A 16,196-nucleotide genomic window follows, 5' to 3' on the forward strand; every position below is an offset into this window, starting at 1 on the left:
CTCTTATGATGTCATTAGGGACAAAGTTTGTTCAAAGACCCACATACATGAAAGAAACAAGAGTTATGGATGCTTAATGTTTCATTCAGTTGATCACATAACCTTGACACCTAATCATATCAGCCTGTAAAATCCAAATATTCTGTTCCTGAGCTGAAGGTCAAATTTACCAAGGGTAAATTTGTCAAGGGTATCCTTGAGAGTATTGTTAAATACTTACAGTCTTTTCAGACCATCAGAGAAAAAAAAGGGGGGGGGGGGATACTTAGCAAATTGCTTTCTCCATAAAATAGGCACATAACTGTGGACTTAAGGACATGTAGTTCCTTAATATACACATAGTTCAAAGATTATGCAGCCCTTTATGAGTCACATTCTAAAGTTCTTTGGCTGTGTTTAGATTCATATCATAACATTTTGTACTGAAGTGAATTGGTCTACTTGAAAAAGTCAGCCCTTTATAAAATGGTATATAGATTTTGTATTTTATATTAATCAAATAAATAAGAAATGGTCTTTTGCTCCTGTCACTTTATGACACTTTGATATCTAATTCGAGACATAGAGAATACTCATGACTCAAAGGTAGCATGCATACTTCAGCTATGAAGTCTCGGATTTGAGTCCCAATAGCCCCTGCCCTATAGCCATCCACTTATCCATTCTTCATGGCCTTAACCAGACAGAAATGTCTCCTGAGGAATGCATTGCAAGGTATAGCCACCAACTGCTCTTTGGGGACTATAATGCCCTTATCTGATTGATTTTATTTGCCACCATCTAATTCTACCACTTGGCCTCCCATGGGCAAATATCCCAGGTCTGTACTTAAGTCAGGGGAACATCTGCTTACTACAGTACTTACATGGCCTAATGGCTCCTCTGCCAGTGTCCACTTCAGAACAGTAATTGCTCCTGAAATCACAAGGACAAAGAAATAATTAAGTTTCTCCCCTTTTGAAATTTTTTTTTTTTGTATTTTGTTTGGTTTTGAGGCCACACCCAGTTTTGTTCAGGGGTCATTCTTGGTCAGGCCTGGGGATCACATAGGTTGCTGGGGAATCCAACAAGGGTTAGATGTGCAAGGCAATCATCTTACAAGCTGTACTATCTCTCCAACTCCAAGATGCTCCTATTGAAGGATTTGATTCACTAAAAGTAGGCCGGCAAAAATCTCTTAGAAATCTGCTTCTCCCACTTTGAAACCCAAGTACCTATAAGAGAGTCTACTCCAAAAAAAGATGCACATAAATACCTAGGTGGAAGGCCCTATCACTTCAACACCCAGAGGCATTTATCTTTTAAAAAAAAAAATCACTTGTTAGGATCCAAATCCATCCATTACAAGTTCAGCAGGAGTAAGCTACATTTGGCAAAGATGAAGTAGCTGCACAAAACAGCTCTTTGTTCCAAGTCTCAGGAGACATTAAACCAAAGCTTTTACCAGTCCTAATGCTTTCTGGACTACATAAAGTCATTAATATAGACACAAAGTCTAAGTACATGTATACACTCATTTTTAAAAATAGGACCAGTTAGACAATAAAAGGTACTTGCCTTGCATGCAGCTAATCTTAGTTCAAATCCCTGGTAACACTTATGGGTTCCCCCAGACTTCAAGAGTCACTTCACAGCAGAGCCAGAAGTAAATCCCAAGTACCAGTCAAGTGTGGCTTCAAAATCCATCCCCACCTCGAACCCCCAACTCAAACAAGTGGCTTTAACAACAAAAACAAACAAAGAAAGCTATTGATGAATTTGGAATAGGAGTTTTTCAAATCAGAGTTTGCAAACGTCAAGTGAATTTCAAGCCTATTTATTCCAATAAATAGATAGCTAGTAGCCACTTCAGCTCAAATAATAAAACTCTAGGGGCCTGAGAAATAGTTCAGTAGGTAAGGCACTATATAGTTGACTCAGGTTCAATCCCGGTCACACTATATAGTCCCCTGAACACATCAGGAGTGATCCCTAAGTACAGTCTAAGTAAATCTTCGAGTACTACCAGTATGGCCCACAATAACAACAAAAGTAAAAAGTCATTTAAGAAACAATTGAAATTCTGATATAACCAATTTTTTCCTTCTGTAAAATTTTTTTGTGAAAAACAATCATGGAACTATTGCCTAAGAGTTATAAAAATAGAAAATAAAGTAAATTGGTAGAAAAAAAGTAGGGGAGTTTTCTAAGGCTAAGCAAAATTTTTAACAAGTTCATGGAAGACCATTTACCACTTTCTACTGAAAAAAAATCTGAAAATATTTTGTTACTTTTAATGCACATAATCTAACTCCTTCTTTTTATGGTCTGCAGCACCAAATTGGCTTTAACAGCGGTAATATATTTGCTGTATCAACACTCTCTGATCAATATCTGAAGACTGTACACTAGGGCAACATAAGAAAAAAGCACAATCTGCAGTCCATTCACATCCACCAACTATATCAGTCTGATATCAAGACTTCTGAAGGAATCTCTGGTAGAAACCAATGCCAGTGAACATGGGACCCCTAATAAATAGTAGATCTGTCTTTGAGCTAATGGAATAGTTTTTGAAATAGGATTATCACAATATAAAAAAATATTAACTCAAAGAAGTCAACTACATATATAAAAAATATATTGGCCATTATCAAAGACAATTAATTTAAAGACAATGTATATAATATTCTATGTACACATATTTATATACTATTTGTTTTACAGGAAAATAAAACAAATACCCATCTGCCTCAGACCGAATACTATTAACTTCTTATCAATGCTTTTACTCTTTCTAGCAGGCTTTTTATTAACATCTCATTTCTTACATTTAATGGCAATGTTCCTTGTGAACACAGTCATCGAAGACAAAGGCAGTAGTGACTTATGAATCATGCCAGTAGTAAAATGGCAAACTACCAATGTTTCTGATATACAGCCAAAATATTAAGTTTGTTTTCCCTTACCTATCCTGATACTTTCAAATCTGGGTTTGTTTTTTCTTTAGCAATGTTTACAGAAGTTAAGAACTGAATCTTAAATAAATTTATTTAAAAAAAAGAACTGATTTTACTCTAAGAATGAAATCAGCTACTCTGAGTTACATGAAACCTATTGTGTTACCTCCGATTCTAAAAACCTAAAACGTACCTGATCACCAAAGAAACCAAAATGCCATTCATTTCTATCCTCTGTAAATTTTAATGTTTAGTCTTAAATAGCATTTCCTGGGGAGCCAAGTATATAGAGCATGAGCTAAAGTATATATCCTTATACAGTTAGGTCTATACGGGAAATATCTACAAACTTCCTTTACATGTTAAAGGAAGTATTTTGTCCTTACTAATTTTCAAAACTGCATGACTTGACTGTTTTCATCATGGTTTTATTTAAAAGTATCTTTTCTGAAGATTAACAGATCCCCTCAGTCTCTTCTTGGGATTTATGCTTTGATTTTTCCTTTCTTTCTTAATTACAGCTAAGCTGTGAAAGCATCTGTACACAGATCATGAAAATACAATTCAATCTAGAAAGCAGCCACAGTCATAAGGGGAAACACAGTGAGAGTCACCATAAAACTGGAATCCCATTTTCAACCAATCTTTACCTCTGTCATTTTCTACTTTGGGTAAAAAAAAAAATACTGTAAATGAGCCACAAATAAAATTTCACCTGATAAACCATACTTCAGCGTGACATACTATTACAAATTTGAGTTGTGATTGCTTGCCCCTTCCCACCCAAAGGATCTCTCTCATAGTGATCTATGAGAAATCAATTGATGGTTGGTTACCACTGATTCTAAATCTAATGAAATCATGATGACAGTGAACTCTAGACCCATGCCCCCCACCTCCCTACCCACTCAGGCCCCACTGTAAAAGACCTGTCTGGTTGCTCCATTTCGAATGGAGCATTTCCAACATCTAAGCTTTTAATCTTCTCTTCCTAATAGACACTGCCTCTCCAAATAGGGAAGCTTGGGCTCTTAGATTCTAAGAACATAATAGATACTAAGAGCATAATACACAGCAGCCTTCCTGTTCTTTTCCTCTCTCCTTTTCCAGACTAGGAAAACATGGGACACATGAGAGATGTTCTGTGCATTTGAGCCCATGACTCACTACTTGAAAAAAAGTTAAGGTTCTGCCTAAAATGCATGCCTAAAAAGGAGATTTCAAATAACAGCATCATCTAGATCTTAACACACTTGGTACAACACACTACCACATTATCAATTTACAACAGTTGGGGTCCAGAGAGATAGTACAGGGATTAAGGGACTTGTTTTGTATGTGATTGATTCCAGCATGAACCCCAGCATCTCCTAGACCCCTGGAGACGAGTGAGAGTGACTCCTGACCATAGAGTTGGAAATACCCCCCAAATATATAAATAAACAAACTTGAATTGTTTGACCTTCCTAATATTGTCTTCAATCTGTCACATGGAATAAGGTATCCATTATTAACAATGTTGGCTTTATATAGTGGTTCTCTTGTGCTGGGCAGAACATCTATAATTATACATAATTCTTGTCCAGTTACAAAGATCTAGAGTAGTCCTTAAAAAATAAAATCTTAACCTTAAATATGTTCTATTTCAACACAATTTTTTTCTAGCAACCTTCTATTTGAATAAGACCTTCCCCTTATCAAGCTGCCTTTAAAAGTGTCCAATAGGGCCCGGAGAGATAGCACAGCGGCGTTTGCCTTGCAAGCAGCCAATCCAGGACCAAAGGTGGTTGGTTCGAATCCCGGTGTCCCATATGGTCCCCCGTGCCTGCCAGGAGCTATTTCTGAGCAGACAGCCAGGAGTAATCCCTGAGCACCGCCGGGTGTGACCCAAAAAAACTAAATAAATAAATAAATAAATAAGTAAATAAGTAAATAAATAAATAAATAAAAGTGTCCTATAAAAATGTCAAATGTCGGGACCAGAAAAATAAGGCATTTTCTTTACATGCAGCTAACACGAATTCAATCCTCAGCACCCCGTAGGGTCATAGAAAAGAGTGTTACATAAACACAAAGCCAGGAGTGATCCTTGTGCAGAGATCCAAGAGGAAGCTCTGAGCTCTGAGAACAGCTAAGTTGGCTCAAAATACTTCACATCTCCCCCCAAAATATTATCACCAAATCTAAAATTGCAGCCACAGTGTGCATGATGCCTGGAATCAAATACCCACAAACTATGTAAGAGCAACTGAATGCCTTTTTGAGCATCTGTCTTCCACGTGTATATTAGAGATAACAAACACTGAGAGACTTCAGTAGACTGATGATGGAAATTCATGAACACAACAGTGCCAAAATGCAGTCTTCTTAGTAGAGAACAAATCCTCTCCGAATGTCAGTGATTATTATTTCTAAGGCTTCTATTGGAACTTCTGTTTTCCTTTAGAGGGGAATAAATCTAAGCTCTTCTTTTGTCATTTTTTTTAAATTTTCATTTAGGTATTATAATTTATAATATTGTTAAAAACCAACTTTCAGGTATATGATGTTCCAACTCCAAACCTAACATCAGAGTCATAGTCTGTATTTTTCCACCAAAATCCCAAGTCTCCTTCAAACTCTTACCTTGCTGCCTACTAAATGCTTTGTTAAAAATTTGGTTATCATAGTTGGGTTCACATACTTACAATATAGTTGACTCTTAGAGTCTTAATGTATATAGTTACCTCTAGGATAAGAAACCACTCAAGCAGTGAGAAACTGGAAACCATAGCCACACTGTGCCTGACAGGTTACATTTTTGTTTTTATGGCAGCTATTTTGTCAGGTATGCACAGCAATGATGATTTAGCAGCTTGGGACCTGAAATAATCTTAGTTAATATGACTGTTCTCCTACACAGTCCCTGAGTAAAGTGTGTTTGACTCATAAATGAGAAAAAATAATCCAACTTCATAACTTCTGAATTTATCACTAACCTGGAATATAAAAGCAACAATATTTATCCAAGATTTTACCAACATGCGATAACAATGAGCTGGGGAAGAAGACAGGACCATTGGATCATCTCAGAGGCCCCACACACACCTACTGAAACAGAAATTCTGTACTGAGTTCTGACAGTACAGCAAATCCTATTGGAGATTCAAATGAACACTCAAGTGTTAGAAACACTGTCAACAGACTGTACATGTTGGCTAGGACCACTCTTTAAAAATGGTTTAAAGCTCTTTTCTTGAAAAAAAAAAGTCAACAAAAGTATCTGGCATCTTTCTGTTATTTTAAAAACCTGCTATAGGATGATGTCAACTGTTCCATTCTATTTTTAAATCCTCATGATGAGGCTGAAGGTGATTCATTTAGCACTTATGTGATCACTTAAATAGTAAGGATTTTTCTTGCTCACCCTTAATGGAAGGTGACTGCTGCCTGTTATTTCTGATGTAATTACAGGAATAATTCAGTAACAAAAGCTTGTCCTTTATCAACCTCAGCAATAGCTGTAATAGAGAGTTATAATTATAATGCTCCATTCTTTTCTGTAATGAGCTCATACTAATGTATCCTTTGGAACTGATCATACCACATGTCATAACAAGGAAACACTGAACTGGGATCAAATGTAGTTTATTGTAAATAGAGATCAAAATTGTGAGTTGTTTAGGAAAACCTTTTCAATTGACAGGAAACAAATATGCAAAACCATCTGCCTTATCTCATTTATCTAAGTAAAACATGGGGGTGGGAGGATTGATTTAATGCTTTTTGTGAGTACGGAAGAGACCTTTCAATACTAAATAGTTTATCACCAGACTCCACCTAGCATCTAATTATCAAAGCATTAAGAGACATTCCTTAAATAATAAATAACCCTTTCTATGCCCTTAATTTGTTGAGGTATGTATTAATTTGGAGAAGTTAATTTCAAACCTGCTGTGAGGCCTCTGGATAAATTGTGAATACCAATGTATTATTAATTTCCCTACCCTTTTTGATTAATTTCACACTAATGTTGGAGAAGAAAGACAAGATTAATGCTATCTGGAAGACAATTTATAATTCTTGTAAGACACTAAATCTCAAGTGTTCAAGTAAACAGAGGATGCAGATAAAAAAAAATTGATAATGGAATCCTCTGTATAAAAGGTCTGAGAGGCAATACAGATCAGTGCCCAAAGATATCCAGAGACTGTTCAATGTATATATTCCTCTGGGAGAGCACAGAATTCTATAGACTGCAATATTTACCAATAAATCTGTGTTCATACCATCAACCAAAGAGATGTTTTTGATTTATTACCCTGTATTTTCTCAATGTCCACTTAGTATTATGGTCAAAGACATTCCTTTTACCCTTTACTCTCCAATGACTAGAGTGTAAGGGGACATGAAGCAGTCATAACAGGTACATAAGGATAAAACCGCTCCAGTTCCCTCTCTGTTCAAATCAGGTGCTCTGTTCAGATCATCACTTCGCTTTAGTATCTATAAACCTGGGATCAATAATCTATCTCAAGGGTTTAGTCAATAATAAAACTCAGTATCTAAGCCAGCAACTCCATTACTGGCATTTACTAAATACAATTTTAACTCAGTTGAAATACAACTGAAAACAATTCATCCACCTTGTTCCCATCACTGCACCTCTTTGCAATCCTCTCCTATAACTTCACAAAGCAGGCGGCCCTCTGCCTTTCTTTTTTTTTTTTTTTAATATAAACTTTTATTTAAGTACCATGATTATAAGCATGTTTACAGTTGGGTTTCAGTTATAAACAGAACACCCCCAATCACCAGTGCAACATTCCCACAACCATGGCCCCCCTCCTCCCCCACCCCTATCTGTATTCGTGACAGGCATTCTACATCTCTCATTCTTTAACACTGTCATGTTAGTTGTTAGTGTAGTTATTTCCCTAACAGAGTTCGCCACTCTTTGTGGTGAGCTTCAAATTGTGGGGCAGTTTATCCAGCCCTTCCAGTCCCTAACTCATAGTCTCAGTAATGTCTTTTAATTTTTCTTAAAACCCATAGATGAGTGAGAATATTCTGTGTTATCTCTCTCCCTTTGACTTATTTCACTTAACATAATAGATTTCATGTACATTCATGTATAGGAAAATTTTAATGACTTCATCTTCCTGACAGCTACATAATATTCTATTGTGTTTATGTACCACAGTTTCTTTAGCCATTCATCTGTTGAAGGGCATCTTGGTTGTTTCCAGAGTCTGGCTATTATAAATAGCACTGAAATGAATATCAGTGTGAGAAAAGAATTTTTGAATTGTATTTTTGTGTTACTAGGGCATATCCCTAGGAGTGGTATATCTGGATCATATGGGGGTTTAATTTCCAGTTTTTTTGAGGAATCTCCATATTGTTTTCCATAAAGGCTAGACTAGAAGGTATTGCCACCAGCAGTGAATATGAGTTCCTTTCTCTCACATCCCTGCCAGCACTTGTTCTTGTGATGTGTGCCAGTCTCTGTGTTGTGAAATCGAACCTCATTGTAGTTTTGATTTGCATCTTCCTGATGATTAGTGAACAGACACTTCCTCAAAGAAGAAATACAAATGGCCAAAAGATACATGAAAAAAAAAGGCCCCTGCCTTTCTAGTTCCTCCCAGTCAAACCCCCATCTAACACCATGCACAAAGATCAAATCCAAATGGATTAAAGACCTTGATATCAGGCCTGAAACCATAAGGTGTATAGAACAATAATAGGTAAAACACCATATGACATTGAGACTAAAGGCATCTTCAAGGAGGAAACAGTACTCTCCAAACAAGTGGAAACAGAGATAAACAGATGGGACTATATTAAGCTGAGAAGTTTCTGTACTTCAAAGGAAATAGTGCTTAAGATACAAGAGCCACCAACAGAATGGAAAAAACTATTCACCCAATACCCATCAGACAAGGGGCTAATATCTAAGATATACAAGGTACTAACAGAACTTAATAAGAAAAAAAAAAACATATAACCCCATCAAAAACTGGGGAGAAAAAAATGAACAGACACTTCCTCAAAGAAGAAATACAAATGTGCCAAAAGGCACACGAAAAAAAAAAGGCCCTCTGCCTTTTTAACTCCTCCTAGTCACCAGCCCAAGACCTCACAGGACAATGCCTGAATTTTATCTTGAAAACTGCAAGATCAGTGTCTTAATGCAGCTCTGTGTATCTTCATATTTTTTAGCTTTGGTAAATATCCAATAGGCCGGTGCTTGGGGAAGCTACTCCCTGCATGATACTCAGGTGCCTTGGATTGAATCGTAGCTCCCAATGCAAAGCTTGCATTGCAGCCCTCTGAGCCTTCTCTCCCCTGGCTCTGCTCATCCTCATTTTCGGTCAGGAAAGGTATGTTGCTCAGGGGTCTATATGTATTGCCGAGGATTGAACCCGAGTCAGCTGCTTGCATGGCAAGTGCCTTAACCCCGGCAGCCTCATTTATATCTCATTTTTATCACTTTTCCAACTTCCAAATATTCACTACTATTCATATTAAGCAAAAACACTCTCAAGGAAGGCCATGCCTGAAGGATAATAGGCTGGTATTATTAACACTTTTTCTGTTTTGTTTTGATGCATCTGTGACTGAAACCATTCTAAAAAGTATACAAACTGCTGAGATGAAAGCATAAAGATTTGAATGAATATCCAAACGAGTGGATAAAAAGTTACAGCCCCATAGAGGGCAGACAGTCAGAATTACACCATCCATAGAAAAAATAAAGAAACTCGAGTCTTTTAGATCCATCTGCAAGTTTCTGAAAACTCAGCATAAAAGCTGGAGCAGAGATCATGTGTAATTCTTCCTTCTTTCTAAGAGCTTTGTGGTTCCTGACTTCCCCTTTTTCTAAGTTTGAGTAAAGGGAACCAAGGCATGCGTCCTTGGCCCTATTCCCTAAACTGCTTTGGTGGGAGAGGGCAGGAAGTCAGCATTCAGATGCTATATGTGTTACCAGGTAACCAGGTTCCAACCAGAAGCATGCTTCTCAGCATTGGTCTGACTCTACAAAGCTGAATAAATCACTTCCTTGCCTTGGCACAGAAGCCCAGCAAACCTCTCGGGGCATTGAGCTTCTTCTGATTCTTCTTTCAGTCCTTTTCAGCAATGACAGGCATTGCTTCTCATACAGGCTGAGGAAGATTTGTTAAATTCATGGGGTCAACTGTCCTGCACAAGAGCCTCAATTTCTCTAAGGAACTGCACGTATGCTGAGCACAACCTGCTGAGAGCCTCAGGCACCACCTTTCACTGCCCTCAATTTTTCCAGACATGTGCTCCTTGCTAAAAAAAAAAAAAATAGGTCAGATGACACGGCTGGTCATAGTCTGAAGTTACCCAGAAGTATCAGATAACGTTAATGTTAGAAACAGTGCAATCACTAGCATGACTGAAGTCTCATTATCCAGCCAGGGCTTCCATACAACTTTTATGACAACCCCTTTGAGGAACAACTGTCATTGACTGTTGAAAGAAAATAAGATGCAGACTTAACACCCACACCAAGTCACAGGCTGACAAGTGAAGTGCTAAGACACAAAAGCAGGGGGTGAATGTCATAACTTTGTGACCATTTGGTCACTCCTTGACTAGCAGTCCTTTCACTGTCCTTTGTGTTAGAAAAGTGACAAATATCTAAAGGCCAGTCAGTCAATGAGCAGAGGTGCTTTAGGTTGTGGAGAAAGGAGCAGCTACAGTCACATAACATGATGACCCTTCTAACCAATCTCGACCCCACCCCAATTCACTTAAACAAGGACACCAACCTTCATTAACATACTTCCAAAGTGGTTCAGAGGCATTTGGCAGAGGTGAAAATTAAGGCCTCACATACCGTCCAGGCAAGCAACACACCAGTCAGCAAATAGATTTTTGGGGCATAAATCTTCTTTGAGAAAGAGAGGGAGAGAGAGAGTAGGAGGAAAAAGAGGGAGAGAGAAACACAGTGTAGAACTCAGGAATCTGCATTTCCACTTACTCAGTGAGTCACTGAGTGACTCTCATGCCATGCCAGAACCACTCTTTTATGAGGTTTATGAGGCTAGTACATTTTTTAATTTCTTTAGAACCTCCAAGCATGCTCTAAAAGGCCCAGAAGTCTCTACTTGTAATTTCCAGTGAACCAGTCTATAAGGGATTGATGATGTATTGCTATTAGGGTTCTTGAGTGTTGGAGATACTCAGGCCACCTGCTGGTGTTGGGGGCATCCAGAACTGCAGCTGGAGCTGTATGGGGAAGCAGGTGGCATATGTAAGGCCTTAATCCTATACTTTTTTTTTTTTTTTGGAGGTAGTCCACATTTTACAAATAAAGAGGAAGAGAAAGAGTGAGAATTAGGCCCTGAACAAAGAACTAAAAGAGTATGATATTCAGGCTTATTTATGAGGACTTATCATCATTTTATAAACAGGAAGAGGTAGCTGGCATTACTGGTTTTGTACCTGAGAGTAAAAGTCCACAACTGAAAAATTACAGTCAGATTTGAGTGGAAACTTAGAAATATAATGCTCAGTTACACATCACACATACAGAGAAGTCAAATTAAAAGCCAGAACTTTTGTACCCACACACAAACAACTTGGAAAGAAAAAAGCTAGAGTATAAGTTTCACCCACAGATATAAACCCCTCCCATGGAGGGAAAAAGACCATAGGCTCCTCTCATGTAGGATCTGTGGGGGCCTGAGACAGACAAATGAAAATCAAAGAAAACTTAAACTTTGGTGTGCAGAATACTGCCCACCCCCAAGATGGCTCAACCATAACATTCAGAACTTCTACATGTTACTTTAGATGACAAGGGGGATTTTTTGACATGATTAAATAAATTAAGGCTCTCGAGATGTCATCTATCCTGAATTATCCACTTAGGCTCAATGTAATCAGGAAGGTCCTTTAAAAGGCAAGGCAACAGGGGTCAGAGAGATAATACAGCAGATAGAGTACCTGCCTTGCATGCTACCTATTCAGGCTCAATCATTTGCAGTACATATGTGCAGTCTCCTAAGCAACCCTCAGAATTAATCCCTTAGGTGTGACACCAAAACAAAATTAAAAAAAAATAAAATAAAATAAATAAAGAGCAAGAGAATCATGACCAGAGAAGAGGAAATAGCAAAAGTAGAACAGTCATTTGATCAATGACATAAGGCTGTGGTCAAGCAAGGACTGAAGCAGTACTCAAAGGCTTAAAGGCATCAAACTACCAGGATTCATGCTTTGGAGTCATTACATTAGTCATGAACTCCTTTAAATCACTTACACAAAGTCACAGACATACACACTGCTATAAAATACCCTTACAATTTCTGAGTAGTAATTATATTATCATGATAGTAACATATCTGGAGAGCTTATCAAATCCCAAGGACCTAGCTAAATGTTTCACTTTTTGTTTTAATCAATTTTTCATTTTGAAATAATTGTATATTTACTGAAAGGTTACAACAATTGGAACAGGGTCCCTTTAGATGCTTCATCCAGTTTCCTGAATGTTATCACTTTACACAACCGTGATACATTTGTCAAAACTAAGAAATTTAATTCAGCACAAGGCCATTCATCAAGTCACTGGCTTTTTTTGGATTTCACAAGTAGTCACTCTTTCCTATCTTGTCCTCCCAAGAACTCTGTGAGTTCTAATCCCCAAATAAACACAGGCTTACAACCATTTGTTCAGTGAAGACAGAGAAGACTTGTGAAGTGTATTCCTCTGCTTTATTCCCCAAAACAGAAAGTCCCCTAAATTTCACTAGGCCTATAAAAGAAAAACCTTGTGGGAAGTGATACTTAGGGGAAGACTCATGACTAGGTCTTAAACCATGAAAATAAAGTAGTAGCCATATGGAGAAGAAGATATTCATGATTCCAAAACGTTCCGTGCTATGCTAAGGGCCCTACTAACCTGTTCTGGCTCTCAATCTGCAAAGAGAAACCAACAGCCCACTCCAGAGTTCTTCAGAAGGAACATCTTGAGAGGGATATATCAATAACTCTCTTGAATCTATTTTAATCAAACTATTGAGACCCATTCTCAGGGATCTTTTATAGTAGGATTACATTTGGATCCTAAAATCCTTCTCCCAGGGGATCCTATATCTCAAATCTTTCCCTAGATTTTTTCCTCCCCGGGTCTGAATTGAAATCCCAGGCCTCACTCATAGGAGGAATATGCTCAATAGCCATATGCTCAATAGCCACATCCTCAGCCTCTCAACCCTCACTGCTTACCAAGTGAGCAGTATAAAGGAGGATTTTCATCCTGTGGTTATGAATTACCTTTAGTCCAAACCACACACAGTCAATGTGACAATGCTTAGACAACCTACTTCTGCATAACAGGACTTCTTAAGATTTTTTTTCACTTGGGACCCCAAGGATTTTTACATAACCCTGGGTATATAAAATAGACAAATCAAATATTTACTGACAATAGATCATACATTTATTTTAAACAGCACTTTTGAGACACGTCCCCATGTTGAGTTATGTAACTCCATATAGGGTTACTACACAGAGATTAAACTATAACCCATAAGACACCTAATGACTTAAACATGCATTTGGAAAGTTCTCTATATCAAGCACTATGTTATCCATCAGCAATTGGCCCAGGGTAGAAGCCAAAAAGGGTCCATGAACTACATAATTAGGGAGCAGCATCAGCTAATGCACAGTGTACACTGGCCCATCCTTGGCTTCAACACATTGTCTCCAGTGCTACCATTTGTGATCATGATGCCACATTCAAGTGAGAGCCGCCAGTGAGACACTCCTACATCAATGTACTAAAGCATAAGAGAACCTAAGGAAAACAATTGTGCAAACCTACAAATATCTACAGTACAACATATGTTTTTCACTCACTGAAAGAAAAGAATTGGGAAAGGGACTATGGCAGAGGATGATGGGCAACTGATCTCACCTCTGGTTGAGGGAGGTGTTTTTGAGGAAGGGTTCAAAAGGCTGAGAGCTGAAAGAGAAGTAGAAGAGGTCAGGCAGCCAGGGAATCAAGTCAGTATTCCCACAGAGGATGTTTGTGTCAAAGGTTGGGAGCAAAAGAGAAACCCAACTACAAACATGTTTGTAATCTTGGTGCTTAAAAAAAGATTTAAAAAATTAAAATAAATAAAGAGAATAGGGTACTCTGAAGACTGAAAGAAAATCAGCATGGTGTAAAAAATAAGAATAGGAAGTGAATAGAGGGGGCCACTATTACAATGACAGTTGGAAATGATCACTCTGGACAAAAACTTGGTGCTGAAAGGAGGTAAAGTGATATGCATGATACCCTTTCTATGACAATACTGCAAACCAGTGTTTAAAAGAAAAAAAAAAGAGAGAGAAGAAAAACGTCTGCCTCAGAGGCAGGCAGGGAAAGGGCAGAAGAAGGGCAAGAGGGAAACTGGGGACACTGTGGCAGGAAGGGATATGGAAGTGGCTAGTGAAGGGATATATGTTGTAAATTTTATGACTGAAATTCAATCATGAACAACTTTTTAATATATAGAAAAGTAAATATTTACGGGAAAGGGAAAGGGAAGCTATGAATAAGTAAGATAGAAGGTGAGAGAATGTCTGCAGCGTTCAGAGTCCAGTGGGTCAAGAGGCTTTATTGAGCTGAGGTTTAGTATATGCTCTGCAGCAGGAGGAACTGGTTGAACCCTGGCACTGCAGGACCAGAGCACCAGGTGAAATGTCCAAACACTGCTTAGTATGGTCCAAAAACAAAAACAAAAAACAGTGAGAAATGTTAGTCTAAACTTACAAGGAAGTCTTTAAATTGTAGAAAGCATACCAACAAAGCAATAAGTAAGTTATCACTTACTACTAATGCTATAATACTGTACAGAAACTGTCATCTCACAAAATGAAGGAGATGGTTCTATCATTGCCATGTCAAAGAGGGGATAAAAATTACTTCACTGCCCCATGTCACATGAAAAGTAATTATTAGAATCCAGACAGACCAACTTCATAACTCCAGACCTAGGTCACCTTGTCTTCTGACAGCAAAGAGAAGCAGGAGTAGAAGGTTAGATAGCAAGGCAAGCACAAACATGGTTTGTACTTTCAAAAGGTCACTGTAGGTACTGTATAAATGGGAAGAAATTACAGACAGAAGCCAATGTCTCTCTGGGCCAATGGGCCAACAGACACATCTGAGAGGTGGAAGAAAATAGTAGGCTGCTTAAAGTGAGCAGACCCTCTCTCAACACATGTATCTCCCATTAGAAAACTAAACTATGAACTGAATGGAGGTTAATCCTATGGGATTAACCCCAAACACAGGCCCATCATTGTACCACAAATATCAGCACTTAACCTCTTTCCTCTGAACCACTGGTATTCTTCAACTTTAGCATTTGGAGGAAAGACTATTCCTTGTTTGAGTCAGATGTCCTTATCCATCAGGAAATGCCACTGTCAGTCATGACACCTCACAGTGTCCTCATGAACAGTGACTAGATTCAAACTCAGATGGAAAAGCAGCTCCCAGCTTTCTTATGAACAAGCCAAATTGCTTTCCATTGCCCTGGTGGTCTTACCATTCATTCAGAAGAGGAAATTTATCTGTCAGGGTTTTGTTTCTAAAATGTTCAGGAGCTGAAAGAAATCTAAATCTGAAATCAGATTTATATTTTAAGGGTTAGTGCTGCTTGGAAAAGGTGAGACTGGCTCATCTTGGTCAGCTCACAGAGCTTGGAAATAAATCAAAATCATGCAGTGAGACCTTGTCAGAAGTAGAATACCCCTACAATCTAGAAGACCTACCGGGCACCCAGGACAAGGCCAATGAGAATATCCCAAATGAGCCTTGCTTCTATCTTCTGGCCTGCATGTGTGATCACAGCAGGCACAGACTGGACGAAGAAAAAAAACAGAGAAATGTAAGACCTTATGCAAACTAGCCTCAGTCTCACTACCCCCCTCCACGGTTGTGAACGGTTACATGACAGTCACAATCTTAAAAACTTGTGAGCAATTATCCCTCGAAAGCTCTCTTGCACCTGAGAGTCTGTTCTGCCACCATGTATGTGGCCCCTATTCCTCTGCTTGTCTGCATTTGTCAATTCTCACAGTCACAATTAGGCCCAAAGCTTCCGTATTTTAAATGAAAACCTCCAAACTCAATGAGTGAAAAACAATGTTTCTTTATATTTTGCTTACAAAAGTATTAACTCATCTAGCTCTTATTTTATAGGAATTGACATTTCATTCATTTATTTTTGCTCTTCCACA

The 16,196-nt window shown here is 38.2% G+C and overlaps 1 protein-coding gene across 2 annotated transcripts in view; it reads right to left on the bottom strand.

Moving 5' to 3' along the window:
- Positions 1–16,196, bottom strand: part of MGAT5 (alpha-1,6-mannosylglycoprotein 6-beta-N-acetylglucosaminyltransferase) — a 369,147-nt gene that overhangs the window by 316,649 nt on the left and 36,302 nt on the right. For both annotated transcript variants that reach the window (XM_049772998.1, XM_049772999.1), the window contains one exon: positions 866–912. The gene's annotated coding sequence lies outside the window, so the exon portion shown is untranslated. Of the gene's footprint in view, positions 1–865; positions 913–16,196 lie in introns of those variants that run through there.

This window comes from Suncus etruscus, chromosome 5, assembly GCF_024139225.1.
Source record: "Suncus etruscus isolate mSunEtr1 chromosome 5, mSunEtr1.pri.cur, whole genome shotgun sequence".
NCBI classification, from domain to species: domain Eukaryota; kingdom Metazoa; phylum Chordata; class Mammalia; order Eulipotyphla; family Soricidae; genus Suncus; species Suncus etruscus.